This window comes from Ovis aries, chromosome 21, assembly GCF_016772045.2.
Source record: "Ovis aries strain OAR_USU_Benz2616 breed Rambouillet chromosome 21, ARS-UI_Ramb_v3.0, whole genome shotgun sequence".
NCBI classification, from domain to species: domain Eukaryota; kingdom Metazoa; phylum Chordata; class Mammalia; order Artiodactyla; family Bovidae; genus Ovis; species Ovis aries.
Window position 1 is genome coordinate 25,137,317 of NC_056074.1, and position 16,760 is coordinate 25,154,076.

Consider the following 16,760-nt stretch of genomic DNA (forward strand, 5'->3'; position numbering starts at 1 on the left):
TCTGGGTCAGAAGCAACAATCAGTAATCAGAGTACAGACACTGAATATGGGAGGGGAAAGGTCCTACTTTCCCAACTTGGGTTCCGTAAGCTCTATGGAAGCTTCTTCTGGACATCTGCATGCCTGACATCCATGGAGAAAATATTTAAATTATCCCTTGACACATCACACTGAGGATTTTCACGGTCCCATTTTTGCCTTTAAAAAAAATTAAAAAGCAACGTCTTTTCCAGTAAAGACAGTGCAAAAATTTGTGTATTCACAAAATATTTTCTTTAAGATGTCATTATACTATCAGTTGCACTTTGAGGTTTAGTAATTTAAATCTGTATGAAAGTACTAGGGGCTTCCCTGCTGTCTGAGACAGTAAAGAATCCACCACCAATGCAAGTTTAATCCCTGGGTCAGGAAGATCCTCTGGAGAAGGGAATCACAACCCACTCCAGTATTCTTGCCTGGAGAATCCCATGGAGAGAGGAGTCTGGTGGGCTTGAAGTTGCAAAAAGTCAGACATGACTGAGCAACTAAGCACACACAAGGAAATATTAATAGATATGAAGGTCCACAAGAGCAAAAATGATTTACTTGTTCCCCGGTTCTCCAGCTCTGTTGGTTTAACTAACAAAAATCAAATAACTTAAATTTGTGTCCTATCCAATGAAACACCATTAGCACCATAATATTCCTAGGGTCCTATAAAAAGGAGAGTGATGTCATAGGTAGGATCTTTCATTATCTATCAATTTACTCTCTAAATTTCTTCTTCCTAACTTGAGTTTCAAATGCCCTCAGTTATTTTATCACCCCTAGCTTCCCTCTTTGTCCCTTGTTCCAAATGTGACCATAGCAAATATGACCATAGCATTTTCACCATCATTTCCGAATGCACTTCTACTTTATAATCATGCACATTACAACTTTATCAAAGATTTATGTCATCTGCAAACAGTGAGAGTTTTACTTCTTCTTTTCCAATTTGGATTCCTTTTATTTCTTTTTCTGCTCTGATTGCTGTGGCCAAAACTTCCAGAACTATGTTGAATAGTAGCGGTGAAAATGGGCACCCTTGTCTTGTTCCTGACTTTAGGGGAAATGCTTTCAATTTTTCACCATTGAGGATAATGTTTGCTGTGGGTTTGTCATAGATAGCTTTTATTATGTTGAGGTATGTTCCTTCTATTCCTGCTTTCTGGAGAGTTTTTATCATAAATGGATGTTGAATTTTGTCAAAGGCCTTCTCTGCATCTATTGAGATAATCATATGGTTTTTATTTTTCAATTTGTTAATGTGGTGAATTACATTGATTGATTTGCGGATATTGAAGAATCCTTGCATCCCTGGGATAAAGCCCACTTGGTCATGGTGTATGATCTTTTTAATGTGTTGTTGGATTCTGATTGCTAGAATTTTGTTGAGGATTTTTGCATCTATGTTCATCAGTGATACTGGCCTGTAGTTTTCTTTTTTTGTGACATCTTTGTCAGGTTTTGGTATTAGGGTGATGGTGGCCTCACAGAATGACTTTGGAAGTTTACCTTCCTCTGAAATTTTCTGGAAGAGTTTGAGTAGGATAGGTGTTAGCTCTTCTCGAAATTTTTGGTAGAATTCAGCTGTGAAGCCGTTTGGACCTGGGCTTTTGTTTGCTGGAAGATTTCTGATTACAGTTGCAATTTCCATGCTTGTGATGGGTCTGTTAAGATTTTCTATTTCTTCCTGGTTCAGTTTTGGAAAATTGTACTTTTCTAAGAATTTGTCCATTTCTTCCACGTTGTCCATTTTATTGGCATACAACTGCTGATAGTAGTCTCTTATGATCCTTTGTATTTCTGTGTTGTCTGTTGTGATCTCTCCATTTTCATTTCTAATTTTATTGATTTGATTTTTCTCTCTTAGCTTCTTGATGAGTATGGCTAATGTTTTGTCAATTTTATTTATCCTTTCAAAGAACCAGCTTTTGGCTTTGTTGATTTTTGCTATGGTCTCTTTTGTTTCTTTTGCATTTATTTCTGCCCTAATTTTTAAGATTTCTTTCCTTCTACTCACTCTGGGGTTCTCCAATTCTTCCTTTTCTAGTTGCTTTAGTTGTAGAGTTAGGTTATTTATTTGACTTTTTTCTTGTTTCTTGAGGTATGCCTGTATTGCTATGAACTTTCCTCTTAGCACTGCTTTTATAGTGTCCCACAGGTTTTGGGTTGTTGTGTTTTCATTTTCATTAGTTTTTATGCATATTTTGATTTCTTTTTTGATTTCTTCTGTGATTTGTTGGTTATTCAGAAGTGTGTTGTTCATCCTCCATATGTTGGAATTTTTAATAGTTTTTCTCCTGTAATTGAGATCTAATCTTAATGCATTATGGTCAGAAAAGATGCTTGGAATGATTTCGATTTTTTTGAATTTATCAAGTTTAGATTTATGGCCCAGGATGTGATCTATCCTGGAGAAGGTTCCATGAGCACTTGAAAAAAGGTGAAATTCATTGTTTTGGGGTGAAAACAATGTCCTATAGATGTCAATTAGGTCTAACTGATCTAATGTATCATTTAAAGTTTGCATTTCTTTGTTAAATTTTCTGTTTAGTTGATCTGTCCATAGGTGTGAGTGGGGTGTTAAAGTCTCCCACTATTATTGTGTTATTGTTGATTTCCTTGCAGATGACATGATCCTCTACATGGAAAACCCTAAAGACTCCACCAGAAAATTACTAGAGCTCATCAATGAATATAGTAAAGTTGCAGGATATAAAATCAACACACAGAAATCCCTTGCATTCCTATACACGAATAATGAGAAACTAGAAAAAGAAATTAAGGAAACAAATCCATTCACCATTGCAACGAAAAGAATAAAATACTTAGGAATATATCTACCTAAAGAAACTAAATACCTATATATAGAAAACTATAAAACACTGATGAAAGAAATCAAAGAGGACACTAATAGATGGAGAAATATACCATGTTCATGGATCAGAGGAATCAATATAGTGAAAATGAGTATACTACCCAAAGCAATTTACAAATTCAATGCAATCCCTATCAAGCTACCAACAGTATTTTTCACAGAGCTAGAACAAATAATTTCACAATTTGTATGGAAATACAAAAAACCTCGAATTGCCAAAGCAATCTTGAGAAAGAAGAATGGAACTGGAAGAATCAACTTGCCTGACTTCAGGCTCTACTACAAAGCCACAGTCATCAAAAGAGTATGGTACTGGCACAAAGACAGACATATAGATCAATGGAACAAAATAGAAATCCCAGAGATAAATCCACACACATATGGACACCTTATCTTTGACAAAGGAGGCAAGAATATACAATGGAGGAAAGACAATCTCTTTAACAAGTGGTGCTGGGAAAACTGGTCAACCACTTGTAAAAGAATGAAACTAGATCACTTTCTAACACCGCACACAAAAATAAACTCAAAATGGATTAAAGATCTAAATGTAAGACCAGAAACTATAAAACTCCTAGAGGAGAACATAGGCAAAACACTCTCAGACGTAAATCACAGCAGGATCCTCTATGATCCACCTCCCAGAATGCTGGAAATAAAAGCAAAAATAAACAAATGGGATCTAATTAAAATTAAAAGCTTCTGCACAACAAAGGAAAATATAAGCAAGGTGAAAAGACAGCCTTCTGAATGGGAGAAAATAATAGCAAATGAAGCAACTGACAAACAACTAATCTCAAAAATATACAAGCAACTTATGTAGCTCAATTCCAGAAAAATAAACCACCCAATCAAAAAATGGGCCAAAGAACTAAATAGACATTTCTCCAAAGAAGACATACAGATAGCTAACAAACACATGAAAAGATGCTCAACATCACTCATTATTAGAGAAATGCAAATCAAAACCACAATGAGGTACCACTTCACACCAGTCAGAATGGCTGCGATGTTTGATATAATTTTTATCCTCTTAAATTTGTTAAGATTCATCCTGAGGCTTAGTATGTGATGTATCTCGGAGAAAGTTCCATAGGCACTTGAAGATAGGGTGTGACTTCCTCTGAAGTGTGATGACAGCCATTGCATTGGTGGGATGTAGGGCTGGAGTTGGTGGGGTTAGAGCCAGAGCCAGGGGTGAGCAAGAGCTTCAGTTCTCCATGGCTTTCACCACCTTATCAGAGGCAGGGTGCAGCCTGAGGTCTGGAACAAGAGCCTTGAGAGACTGGTTTTCTCATGTCTGTAATGGCAGTCTCTGATTTATTCTGGGGCAGGACCAAGGCCTGACAGCTTGGGGCTGTGCTTCTGGGCTGGTTTCTCTTTTTCCCCAGTGTGTATGTCTCAGTGAGACTCTGAGCAGGACTGAGGGGTTGGTGCCATACCACTGAACTGGCCCTGCTCTCTCCTAAGTATACAGAGGGATGTACACTCTGTTGATAATGTTCTCTTCTCTGGAGCTAACTTCACTCCTCCTGGAGTGTGTGCAGAGACATATGAGTTCACAATGGCTCAGGACCAGTGTCCAAGTTACCTCTGTTGTGTCTAAGAGTGTACACTTTCTTTAACAATGGTGGCCTCCCCCTTGGTGGGCAGCAGCCACAGGAACAAAAGGGACTGGAGCAGAAGCTCAGTTAAGGCTTGGTGGGAGTGTTGGAGTGGTCCCTACAAGTTGCCCAGAGTCTCAGGCAGTTTTCAATCTGCTGTCTTCGTGCTGTGACTGGGAGTTAGCAGTTCTGGTTCATACCCTTCAAGAGCAGCGTCTCAGTTTCTTACAAACTCAGGTAAACCTCCACTGGCTGTCAAACCAGATAAGGCAGCTCATCTTCCTGTTAAACTCCAGGGCTGGTATGCCTAAAATCTGGACCGAAATCTTTCCTCCTCTGGAAGGATTCCCTAGCCTGTGATATCCCCTTCCTCTTCTCTGTTTCAGGCTAGGGGTATGTGCTCTGACCTGATGACTTCCCTCCACTTCATGCAGATTCCATGTGGATCATTCATTACAGCCTTGGTTGTAGAACAGCTCTTCTGCTAGTGCCCAGGTTAATATCAGCAAGAGTTGCTCCATATGTAGTTGTAATTTGGTGTGTTCCTGAAAAGGGTTGAGCTTAGCATCCTGCCACTTTGTCATTTTGACCTCTTTTCTTATTTTTTATACTTTCGATTGTTATAGGCTACCTCCGTGTGGAAGATGAGGCTTAGGTAATTGAAGTTCTTCCCTGGTCTTTCTGAGTCTGCATTATGTACAAGCATGGTATACAAGCATGGGGACTTTCTAATTATCTCTGGATGTGCTTCTTGCTTTTTGAAAGTCTTGGTCTTTGTGATTGACTCCCACAAGACAAAAAAAGAGAAAAATAAAGATGAGAAGGATAAAGGGTACTGGCCTTTAAATCCCCTGGAAATAACTTCAGCTGTATCACGAGGGGATTATAGCCACGGTGGGGAGGTGTACCAACAGTGGCTGCTCCCCCTGTGTCTCCGTGTCTGATTCAGAAGCAACAATTAGTAATCTGGGAACAGACATGGGATATTTGAGGGGGAAAGCCCTACTTTCTCACTCAGGCTACCATAAGCTTTGTGGAAGCTTCCCCTGAATATGTGCATGATTGCCAGCCATGCAAAAAATATTTACATTATCCTTTGCCACATTATACTGACTTTTAAGGTAGAATATTTAACTAAGAAAGATAATAGTTCAGCATCCTTTTCAGTAAAATCAGGGCCAAAATTTGTGTATTCACAAAATATTTCCTTCAAGATGTCATTATACTGCCAGCTGCAATTTAAGGTTTAGTAACTTGAAATATTTATGGAAGTACACAAAATGAAGAGTGATTTAGTTGTTCTCAGAGCCTTAAACTCTGTTGGCTTAACTTTATTAAGTATCAAATAACTTAAGCTGGTGTCCTTTCCAGAGAAACCCTGTGATAATGGATTAGGTAGTCATTCCCTTCTCAAAGGGATCTTCTCACACCAGGAACTGAACCCTAGTATCTTGCACTGGCAGGCAGATTCTTTACCTTCTGAGCCATCAGGGAAGCCTGAAAACCTGTGAGCTCTGAATGTTTCTAGGACCTTGCAGAAAGAAGAGGAGAGTAACATGTAAGGGCTTTAATTATCCATCATTTTACTCTCTAAATTTCATCTTTCTAACATGAACTCAAATTATTCTTAACTGTTTTATTACTTGTAGCTGATGCCTTCTTTCTACCTGGTTCCAAATGTGACCATGGTGTTTTCACCTTCATTTCCCCAAAGCAGTACTAATTTACGGTCATGTACTTTATAGTTTTACCAACAATTTGAAGACATTTACAGTCCCATACAGAAAGGATACAACTTCAGAATAAAATGTTTCCTAAGCCTTATGACACTTCTCACACATGGTCTCTTTTTTGTTGACCATGTGCCTTGCTGAGGTCTATCCTAATGACATGATTCTGGGCTCCTTTCTCACCCAGGTCCTATTCTTTTAATAACAGATACTTTCAAACATCCCAAATTAAGTTTTCTTAATTTTGCAGAAAAAGTACCCTCCTAATTTGAGTCAATCATCTCAATATGTGCCCAAAATGCCTTCTTTCCCAACCAAAGAAACAAATGAAACTCTTTGCTAAACAAGCAAGCATCAACAAAAAAGGTAACACATGGCATGAGAGAAATTCTTTAATAAATAATAGTCAAGCTACAAGTTACAAATATTTTCTCAAAGTAGTCTTACTGAAATGGATAGGGCAGAATGAATTTGATATAAGCAGTTTACAAAGTAGTAGACTTGAAATTAGAAGGCTAACAATTTAGTCTAAATTTTTTCTTTAAATCATTAACCATTCTGAACTTCATTTTATTATTGATGAAACAAATATATTTATATGATGTGCATGTACTGGTTTCACTGCACAAAGGTAAAAAGAAAATACTTGCCTAAAGCTAGATTTAAGATATTTACAGATGTAAAAATGATATTCAAAGCTGTTTTAGAAACTTCAGTATCTGGCAAAGGAAACATCTTTTCGTAGTCAAAAAATGGATACATGGGAGTAGAAATCAGAGATTAGGACGCATGCTTCTAAAAGTAAGTGGCAGATAAGCACAATTCCAATTAAACAGTGCTACTCTAGTGTTATCTAGGTGATTTTCTTCATTTGTTGCTCGTTATATCAGAGGTATCTCAAATTTGACCATTTGAAGACCATTTTCTTTTTCCAATAAAAACTAAAAGTTTGAAATTACAAAAAAGCACAGATAACATTTCTAATTTAATGTTATTACTAAATAGGAAAAATGGGGGAGGGGTAAGCTATTGTGTAGTTAGGAAAAAGAACTTCCAGATAGAAAAATTGGAAGCTAATTATTGAGAAAGGGCACACATTTTCTTAATCATTATATGAAAAAAAAAGGATAATAAGGCTGAAACTAAAAATACTTAATTAATTTTTAATTAACACATAATCTCCTTGTCATATCAATAACTGCACAGAAGCACACTCTCTGATCAAAACCATCTAGGCAGTGTTTTTCTCAGAGCAAGTTTAACATCTTTGTTCCTCAAACTGTAGATTAAGGGGTTCAGCAAAGGAACCGTATTGGTGTAAAATACAGAAGAGATTTTTCCTTCATCCACAGACACAGCAGAAGATGGTTTGAGATACACAAATGAAATTGATCCAAAGAAGAGAGAAACAGCAATGACATGGGAACTGCAGGTACCAAAGGCTTTGGATCTGCCCTCTTTGGAGCTGATTTGAAGGATGTTGGAGAGGATGAAAATATAAGAGACAAAGATGGTGATACTGGGCACAATGACATTGAATCCTGCTATAATGGAATCTACCAGCTCATTGACATAGGTGCTTGTGCAGGAGAGCTTGAGTAGAGGCATGATATCACACATATAATGGTTGATGGTGTTTGCCTCACAGAAGGTCAGTCTCAGCATGCATTCAGTGAGAACCATGGCACCAGCAAATGCCATGAAGTATGAACCAAGCATAAGGCTGGAACACACTTTGGGGGTCATGGCAACATTATACAAAAGTGGGTTACAGATGGCCACATAACGATCATAGGCCATTGAGGTCAGCACATAGCATTCAGAAATGACAAAAAAAACTGAGAAAATAGAGCTGGGTCATACACCCCATATAAGAAATAATATTCTTCTTTGATATGAAGTTAATCAGCATTTTGGGTGTAAACACAGAAGAGTAACACAGATCTACGAAGGACAAGTTAAAGAGGAAAAAGTACATGGGTGTATATAGGTGTGAGCTTAGCCCAATAAGGAATAATAAACCCAAATTTCCCATAACAGTGACCATATACATTACTAGAAAGAGGAAGAAGAGTGGGAGCTGGAGATCTGGTTGGTCTGTTAGTCCCAACAAAATGAACTGAGTCATGGAAGAGCCATTTCCTGGAGCCATTCTTCTCTAAGTAAATCTGTGAGCACAGGAGAAAAGGTTACATAGAGGAATTTCTCACAGCAATTCTTCTCACATGGTGATGTATGCACAGGGAATTACTGCTGCTGCTGCTGCTGCTGCTGCTGCTGCTGCTGCTGCTGCTGCTGCTGCTGCTGCTGCTGCTGCTGCTGCTAAGTCGCTTCAGTCGTGTCCTACTCTGCGCGACCCCATAGACGTCTGCCTACCAGGTTCCCCATCCCTGGGATTCTCCAGGCAAGAACACTGGAGTGGGTTGCCATTTCCTTCTCCAATGCATGAAAGTGAAAAGTGAAAAGTGAAAAGTGAAAGTGAAGTCGCTCAGTCGTGTCCAACTCTTTGCAACCCCATGGACTGCAGCCTACCAGGCTCCTCTGCCCATGGGATTTTCCAGGCAAGAGTACTCGAGGGGGGTGCCAAAACTTGACCCATAGAATGACCCATAGAATGTCTTTTTTTATATATACTGATTTTTAGTTATTTTTTTTAATTGCCCTAGGAGGTTTTTTCCAGATTTTTTTTATTTATTTATTTTACTTTACAATATTGTATTAGTTTTGCCCTACGTCAACATGAATCCACCACAGATGTACACGTGTTCCCAATCCTGAACCCCCTCCCACTTCCTTCCCCATACCATCTCTCTGGGTCATCCCAGTGCACCAGCCCCAAGCATCCTGTGTCCTGCATTGAACATAGACTGGTGATTCGTTTCTTATATGATATTATACATGTTTCAATGTCATTCTCCCAAATCATCCCACCCTCTCCCTCTCTCACAGACTCCAAAATACTGTTCCATACATGTGTCTCTTTTGCTGTCTCACATACAGGGTCATCATTACCATCTTTCTAAATTCCATATATATGTGTTAGTATACGGTATTGGTGTTTTTCTTTCTGGCTTACTTCACTCTGTATAATCGGCTCCAGTTTCATCCATCTCATTAGAACTGATTCAAATGTATTCTTTTAACGGCTGAGTAATACTCCATTGTGTATATGTACCACAGCTTTCTTATCCATTCATCTGTTGATGGACATCTAGGTTGCTTCCATGTCCTGGCTATTATAAACAGTGCTGCCATGAACATTGGGGTACACGTGTCTCTTTCAATTCTGGTTTCCTCGGTGTGTATGCCCAGTAGTGGGATTGCTGGGTCATAAGGCAGTTCTATTTCCAGTTTTTAAAGGGATCTCCACGCTGTTCTCCATAGTGGCTGTACTAGTTTGCATTCCCACCAACAGTGTAAGAGGGTTCCTTTTTCTTTATCATTGCCATGGAGATGCGAGACAAGAGTTTTCCCTTCTAAGGTGTTATAAACTAAGCAGCAAAAAATTACCAAAATTTGACCTACAGAGTGAAGGGAACAGCTGCCATATGCAAACATAACTGTTGGGGGGAAAAAAGCGAGGGAAAGGGAAAAAAAGTTTGAACCAAGACAGAATTTTCCTTCTCTCATCTCACCATTTCTTTATGCACTTGGACCCACCCCTCACCAGTAAATTGAACCCTGTGGACCAGAGTCCACTAGGCTCCTCTGTCCATGGGGATTCTCCAGGCAAGAATACTGGAGTGGGTTGCCATTCCCTCCTTCAGGGGATCTTCCCGACCCAGGGATCGAACCGCTATCTATTGGTCTCCTGCATTTGACCGGCAGGTTCTTCACCACTAGTGCCACCTGAGAAGCCCATAATTGAAGGCAGCAACTCTCAGAGCCTGATGGTTTTCTCTAATGAAGATTAGATCTGATGGAGTAGGAGTCAAAGAAACTGTCTTATATAAGATCCTTGGTCTCCATCTCAAACAAGGAAAAGACAAATATAAATGGAATTCAGAAACTCACCCTCCATAAGCCAGAAAATCCAAATTCTTCCTTCTTATTATTGCTATACCCCTGATCCAGGAAGGTCAATTTCAGATTCATAGGCTTTGGTTTCTATGATTCTAAGAAAATGCCACCTGCAATTAATCTCTGATATTTCCTGGAAAGTATATTCAGAATTATAGATCATCATCTTGAGTATGACTTTTCACTCTATCAAGGAGCAGAAAGCAATAATGGCCTCTATTAATATCATTATTGCCACACAGTAAGTCACAAAAGATATATTGTGAGTGCAATGGTATAATGTACTCAGATATAAGAAGGGCAGCAGCTTCCTCAGACTCTTCCCCCAAGGAACAGTTTCTGGGTGTAATAGGTAACTAAGGGGATTGTATTTACACCTAGACCACAATATGTCTTTTGTTCATTATGCAATCAATATTTCATTCAAGTTTTTCCTTCACTGCAGGGATTGTTAACCCTCCAAGGACAAGCCAAAATTAACAACCATTTCCCATTAGCTACATGCAGAAGACCAAGCCCTAGAATCTCCTCTGTATGACCACACTGATGCAAAAACAATTTCTCTACAAATTCCCTTCGTAAGAAACCCAAAACTTAGTTAAAAGGATCCTGCACACAGTTTGAGCATGATACCAGCTATGTTGAAGTTGTTAAGAAATTTCAAAATAAACTTTTGCCATATACCTATGGTGGTCCAGAACCACATGACTGGGACAGACTTCCCCCAGTTCCCAGATCTTCCTGGGGAGAGAAAGAGATGTACAACACATTCAAAGCCCCAATTTTTCTAGAGGCTATTCTGAAGACTGGCTTCAGGATAGCCTGTGCCAGAAAGCTGAGGGGACATAAGGTATGGCATAGTTTAGCTGCCTGAGGTGAGAGAAAGGACTGAGATAGCAGTGTGGGCTAGAATTCACCTCCCCTTGGCTTAACACAGCCAGCTGTAGAAAATACTTTTTCTACAGCTTCTCCTTGATTAAGGAAAATATGCACTGTGCATCCAATGACCCGATTTATCTAGGGGCTGCTTGAGGAATTGACTTTAGTCTTCTATGTTTTAAGAGCCTCATGGGATCCTAACATGTCCAAATACCTGAGAGCTACTAAAAACAAAGTGGATTGTACTTTTTTTTTTACTTTATTTTACTTTACAATACTATATTGGTTTTGCCATACATCAACATGAATCCGCCACGGGTGTACAGGAGTTCCCAATCCTGAACCCCCCCCCACCTCCTTCCCCATACCATCTCTCTGGGTCATCCCAGTGCACCAGTCCCAAGCATCCTGTATCCTGCGTTGAACCTAGACTGGTGATTCGTTTCTTACAAAGTTAAAGAGGTTTGCTTTTTCTAGCCAGGCTTAATGGTGTGGGTCTTCTCCAGTACAAAGCCAGTTCATGAGGACTAAATTAGGTTGCTATTTGTCTATATATAGACACAAATGCAGAAAGTCAAGGCAAAATGCAGGAAAGTCCAATTACATTAAAAACATTTTTTTTAAGTCTTTCCAAAAGAGCCTAAAAAGTGGCCCTAATGAAATGGATGGAGAAGGCAATGGCACCTCACTCCAGTACTCTTGCCTGGAAAATCCCATGGACGGAGGAGCCTGGTAGGCTGCAGTCCATGGGGTCGCTAAGAGTCAGGCATGACTGAGCGACTTCACTTTTTTTCCCTTTCATGCATTGGAGAAGGAAGTGGCAACCCACTCCAGTATTCTTGCCTGGAGAATCCCAGGGACAGAGGAGCCTAGTGGGCTGCCATCTCTGGGGTCACAGAGTCAGACACGATTGAAGCGACTTAGCATAGCATAGCATGGCAATGAAATGGATACATGATTTACATGACAGAGATTTCATTTAACTGCCGTAAAGATGCTCATTGTAATCACAGAACAATACATGAACAAAGTGAGAATTTTAGCTTTATGAATACCATGCAGAACATTCTTTATGAATCTTTATGAATTCAAAAAACACAATAACTGAACGGAATGATTCACTAAAAATTCAAAACAGCAGACTAAACAAGCTGAGGAAAGTAGTCTAAAATTTGGAGGGGGGGGAAGCATTTGAAATAATTCAGTAAATGGAGGAAAAATAAAAAAGAATAAAAATAATGGGTAAAGTCTAAGGGATTTATGAAAAATGTCACCTGGACTATATAGGCATTATAGAGATGCAGAAGAAGAATGTGAGAAATGAAGCAAAATATGTCTTGAAGAAAAATTGGCTGAAAAATGCCTGCATCTGTGCAAGGAAATGCATATCCAGAACCAGGAAACAAAAAGGATCCCAAAGAAATCAACGGAAAAAGACACTTTACAATCAAGTTATAAGAAGGCAAAGACAGAATTTTTTTTATTGAAGTATAGTTGATTTACAGTATGTTGTAATTTCAGATGCACAATATAGTGATTCAATATTTTTACAGGTTATACTCCATTTAAATCTATATTAAAAAAACACCAATACAGTATACTAACACATATATATGGAATTTAGGAAGATGGCAATGACGACCCTGTATGCAAGACAGGGAAAGAGACACAGATGTGTATAACGGACTTTTGGACTCAGAGGGAGAGGGAGAGGGTGGGATGATTTGGGAGAATGACATTCTAACATGTATACTATCATGTGAATTGAATCGCCAGTCTATGTCTGACGCAGGATGCAGCATGCTTGGGGCTGGTGCATGGGGATGACCCAGAGGGATGTTGTGGGGAGGGAGGTGGGAGGGGGGTTCATGTTTGGGAATGCATGTAAGAATTAAAGATTTTAAAATTTAAAAATAAAAACTAAAAAATAAAAAAAAATAAATCTATATTAAAATACTGACTGATTCTCCATCCATATATCTTTATGTTATACATACTGATCTGTATCTCTTAATCCCCTCCTTGCTTTACTGTCTCTCACCTCTTCCCTCTCCCCAGTGATAACCACTACTTTGATCTCAGTATCTGTGAGATTGTTTCTGTCCTATTATATTAATTTTTTACTTTTTATTTTTTATATTCCATATATAAGTGGTAACACAATATTGGTAATTCTCTGTCTGCCCTATTTCACTAAAAATTGTTCTCTAGGACCAACCACATTATTGCAAATGGTGGGATTTCATTATTTTTATTGGCTGAGTTATATATTATGCATATTAATATGTACATATATTATATAGCCCAGCTTTAAAAATATTATATATGATTCTTTGTCATTAAATATATATATATGTGTACATATATACAAATACATGTATATGTATATATACATTTTTGCTGTTATTCAGTCACTAAGGGCATGTCTGACTCTTTGCAACCCCATGGACTGCAACACACCAGGCTTCCCTGTACTTCACTATCTCATGGAGTTTGCTTAAACTCATGTCCATTGAATCAGTTATGTCATCCAACCATCTCATCCTCTGTCACTCACTTCTCCTGCCCTCACTCTTTTCCAACATCAGGGTCTTTTCCAATGAGTGAGTTCTTCGTATCAGGTAGCCAAAGTATTGGAGCTTCAGCCTTCCAGTGAATATTCCGGGTTGATTTCCTTTAGGATCAACTGGTTTGATCTCCTTCCTGTCCAAGGGACTCTCAAAAGTCTTCTCCATTACCACAATTCAAAAGCATCAATTCTCCTAGATCATTACCATTAAAGCTCATCACTTACTTTAGGTTCTCTTTTGATGTATAGTATATGGGTTAGAACAAATTTATAATGACATATATCCCCCATTATAGTATCATACAGAGTAGATTCATTGTCTAAGAATTAATCCATGCTCTGCCTATGGATCCTTATCTCCCCTGGCAACTAATGATCTTTTTACTGTCTCCATAGTTGCCTTTTTCAAAATGGCATGTAGTTGGAGTCATATAGTATATAGCCTTTTTAGATTGACTTTTTTCATTTAGTAAAATGAATTAAGTTTCCTCCAGTCTTTTCATAGCTTGATGGCTCATTTCTTTATAGTGCTGTGTAATATAACTGTCTGGATGTGCCACAGTTTATTTATCCACTCACGTTCTGAGGGATATTTTATTAGCTTCTAGGTTTAACTGATTATGAATAAATCTGCTATAAAGATCCCTGTGCAGCAAAGACAGAAATATAGATCAATGGAACAAAATAGAAAGCCCAGAGATAAATCCACACACATATGGACACCTTATCTTTGACAAAGGAGGCAAGAATATACAATGGAGGAAAGACAATCTCTTTAACAACTTGTGCTGGGAAAACTGGTCAACCACTTGTAAAAGAATGAAACTAGATCATTTTCTAACATCACACACAAAAATAAACTCAAAATGGATTAAAGATCTAAATGTAAGACCAGAAACTATAAAACTCCTAGAGGAGAACATAGGCAAAACATTCTCTGACATACATTACAGCAGGATCCTCTATGATCCACCCCCCAGAATTCTGGAAATAAAAGCAAAAATAAACAAATGGGATCTAATTAAGATTAAAAGCTTCTGCACAACAAAGGAAAATATAAGCAAGGTGAAAAGACAGCCTTCTGAATGGGAGAAAATAATAGTAAATGAAACAACTGACAAACAACTAATCTCAAAAATATACAAGCAACTCCTGCAGCTCAATTCCAGAAAAATAAATGACCCAATCAAAAAATGGGCCAAAGAACTAAATAGACATTTCTCCAAAGAAGACATATGGATGGCTAACAAACACGTGAAAAGATGCTCAACATCACTCATTATCAGAGAAATGCAAATCAAGACCACAATGAGGTACCACTTCACACCAGTCAGAATGGCTGCGATCCAAAAGTCTGCAAGCAATAAATGCTGGAGAGGGTATGGAGAAAAGGGAACCCTCTTACACTGTCGGTGGGAATGCAAACTAGTACAGCCACTATGGAGAACAGTGTGGAGATTCCTTTAGAAGCTGGAAATAGAACTGCCTTATGACCCAGCAATCCCACTGCTGGGCATACACACCAAGGAAACCAGAATTGAAAGAGACACATGTACCCCAATGTTCATTGCAGCACTGTTTATAATAGCCAGGACATGGAAGCAACCTAGATGTCCATCAGCAGATGAATGGACAAGAAAGCTGTGGTACATATACACAATGGAGTATTACTCAGCCATTAAAAAGAAAACATTTGAATCAGTTCTAATGAGATGGATGAAACTGGAGCCAATTATACAGAGTGAAGTAAGCCAGAAGGAAAAACACCAATACAGTATACTAACACATATATATGGAATTTAGAAAGATGGCAATGATGACCCTGTATGCAAGACAGCAAAAGAGACACAGATGTGTAGAGTGGACTTTTGGACTCAGAGGGAAAGGGAGAGGGTGGGGTGATTTGGGAGAATGGCATTGAAACATGTATACTATCATGTAAGAAACGAATCGCCAGTCTATGTCCGATGCAGGTTACCACATGCTTGGGCTGGCGCACAGGGACGACCCAGAGAGATGTTATGGGGAGGGAGGTGGGAGTGGGGTTCATGTTTGGGAACGCATGTACACCCATGGTGGATTCATGTCAATGTATGGCAAAACCAATACAGTATTGTAAAGTAAAATAAAGTAAAAATAAAAATTAAAAAAAAGATCCCAGTGCAGGTTTTTATGTGGATGTAAGTTTTAAATTCATTTGGGTAAATTCCAAGAAGTGTAATTGCTGGATCTCATGGTAAAAGTAGGATTAGTTTTGTAAGAAATTGCCGAACTGACTTCCAAAGTGGCTGTACCATTCATAATTCCCGTCACCCATGAAAGAGAGTTCCTGTAGTCCGCATTCTCTCCAGGACTTCATGTTGTTTATATGCCAGATTTCAGCCATTCTAGTATGGTGTACTAGTATCTCATTTACTAAAAAGTATCTCATTTTATTAAATCATGGTTTTTGGTTAGATATCTGTTAAGGTCTTTGACTCATTTATAAATAATCTTGTTTTCTATTGTATAGCACATGGAACTCTGCTCAATGTTGTGTGCCACCGGGATGGGAGGGGGGTTGGGTGGAGAATGGAAACATGTATATATACGACTGAGTCACTTGGCCATTCACCAGAAACTGCCACAACACTCTTAACCAGCTATAAACCAATACATAATAAAAATTTGAAAAAAAATAAAGAAAGCATCAAGTACTTGGAAGGATCTAGAGAATTTTATGGTTAGTGAAATATCTCATATAGAAACATAGAATAAGATACCAGTTATATGGGAATCTAAAATATAAAACAAACAAAGGAAAAATACTACAGGTGACCAGCAGGGAGAGGGGCAAGATGGGGGTACAGGATTAAGAACTACAAATTACTATGTATAGAGCAGATAAGCAATAAGGAGTTACTTTATAGCACAGGGAATTATACAGTTACCTTGTAATAATTTTGATGGAGTAAAATCTGTAAAAACACTGAAACACTATGTTGTACACCTGAAAATAATGTTGTAAATCAACAATATTTCAATAAAAATGCATTTAAAAAATAAATTCCAGCATG

At 38.4% G+C, this 16,760-nt stretch overlaps 1 pseudogene; it reads right to left on the reverse strand.

Moving 5' to 3' along the window:
- Positions 1–7,457: 7,457 nt before the first annotated feature.
- LOC101114401 (olfactory receptor 8B3-like) lies at positions 7,458–8,388 on the reverse strand (annotated as a pseudogene).
- Between the last annotated feature and the right edge of the window lie 8,372 nt (positions 8,389–16,760).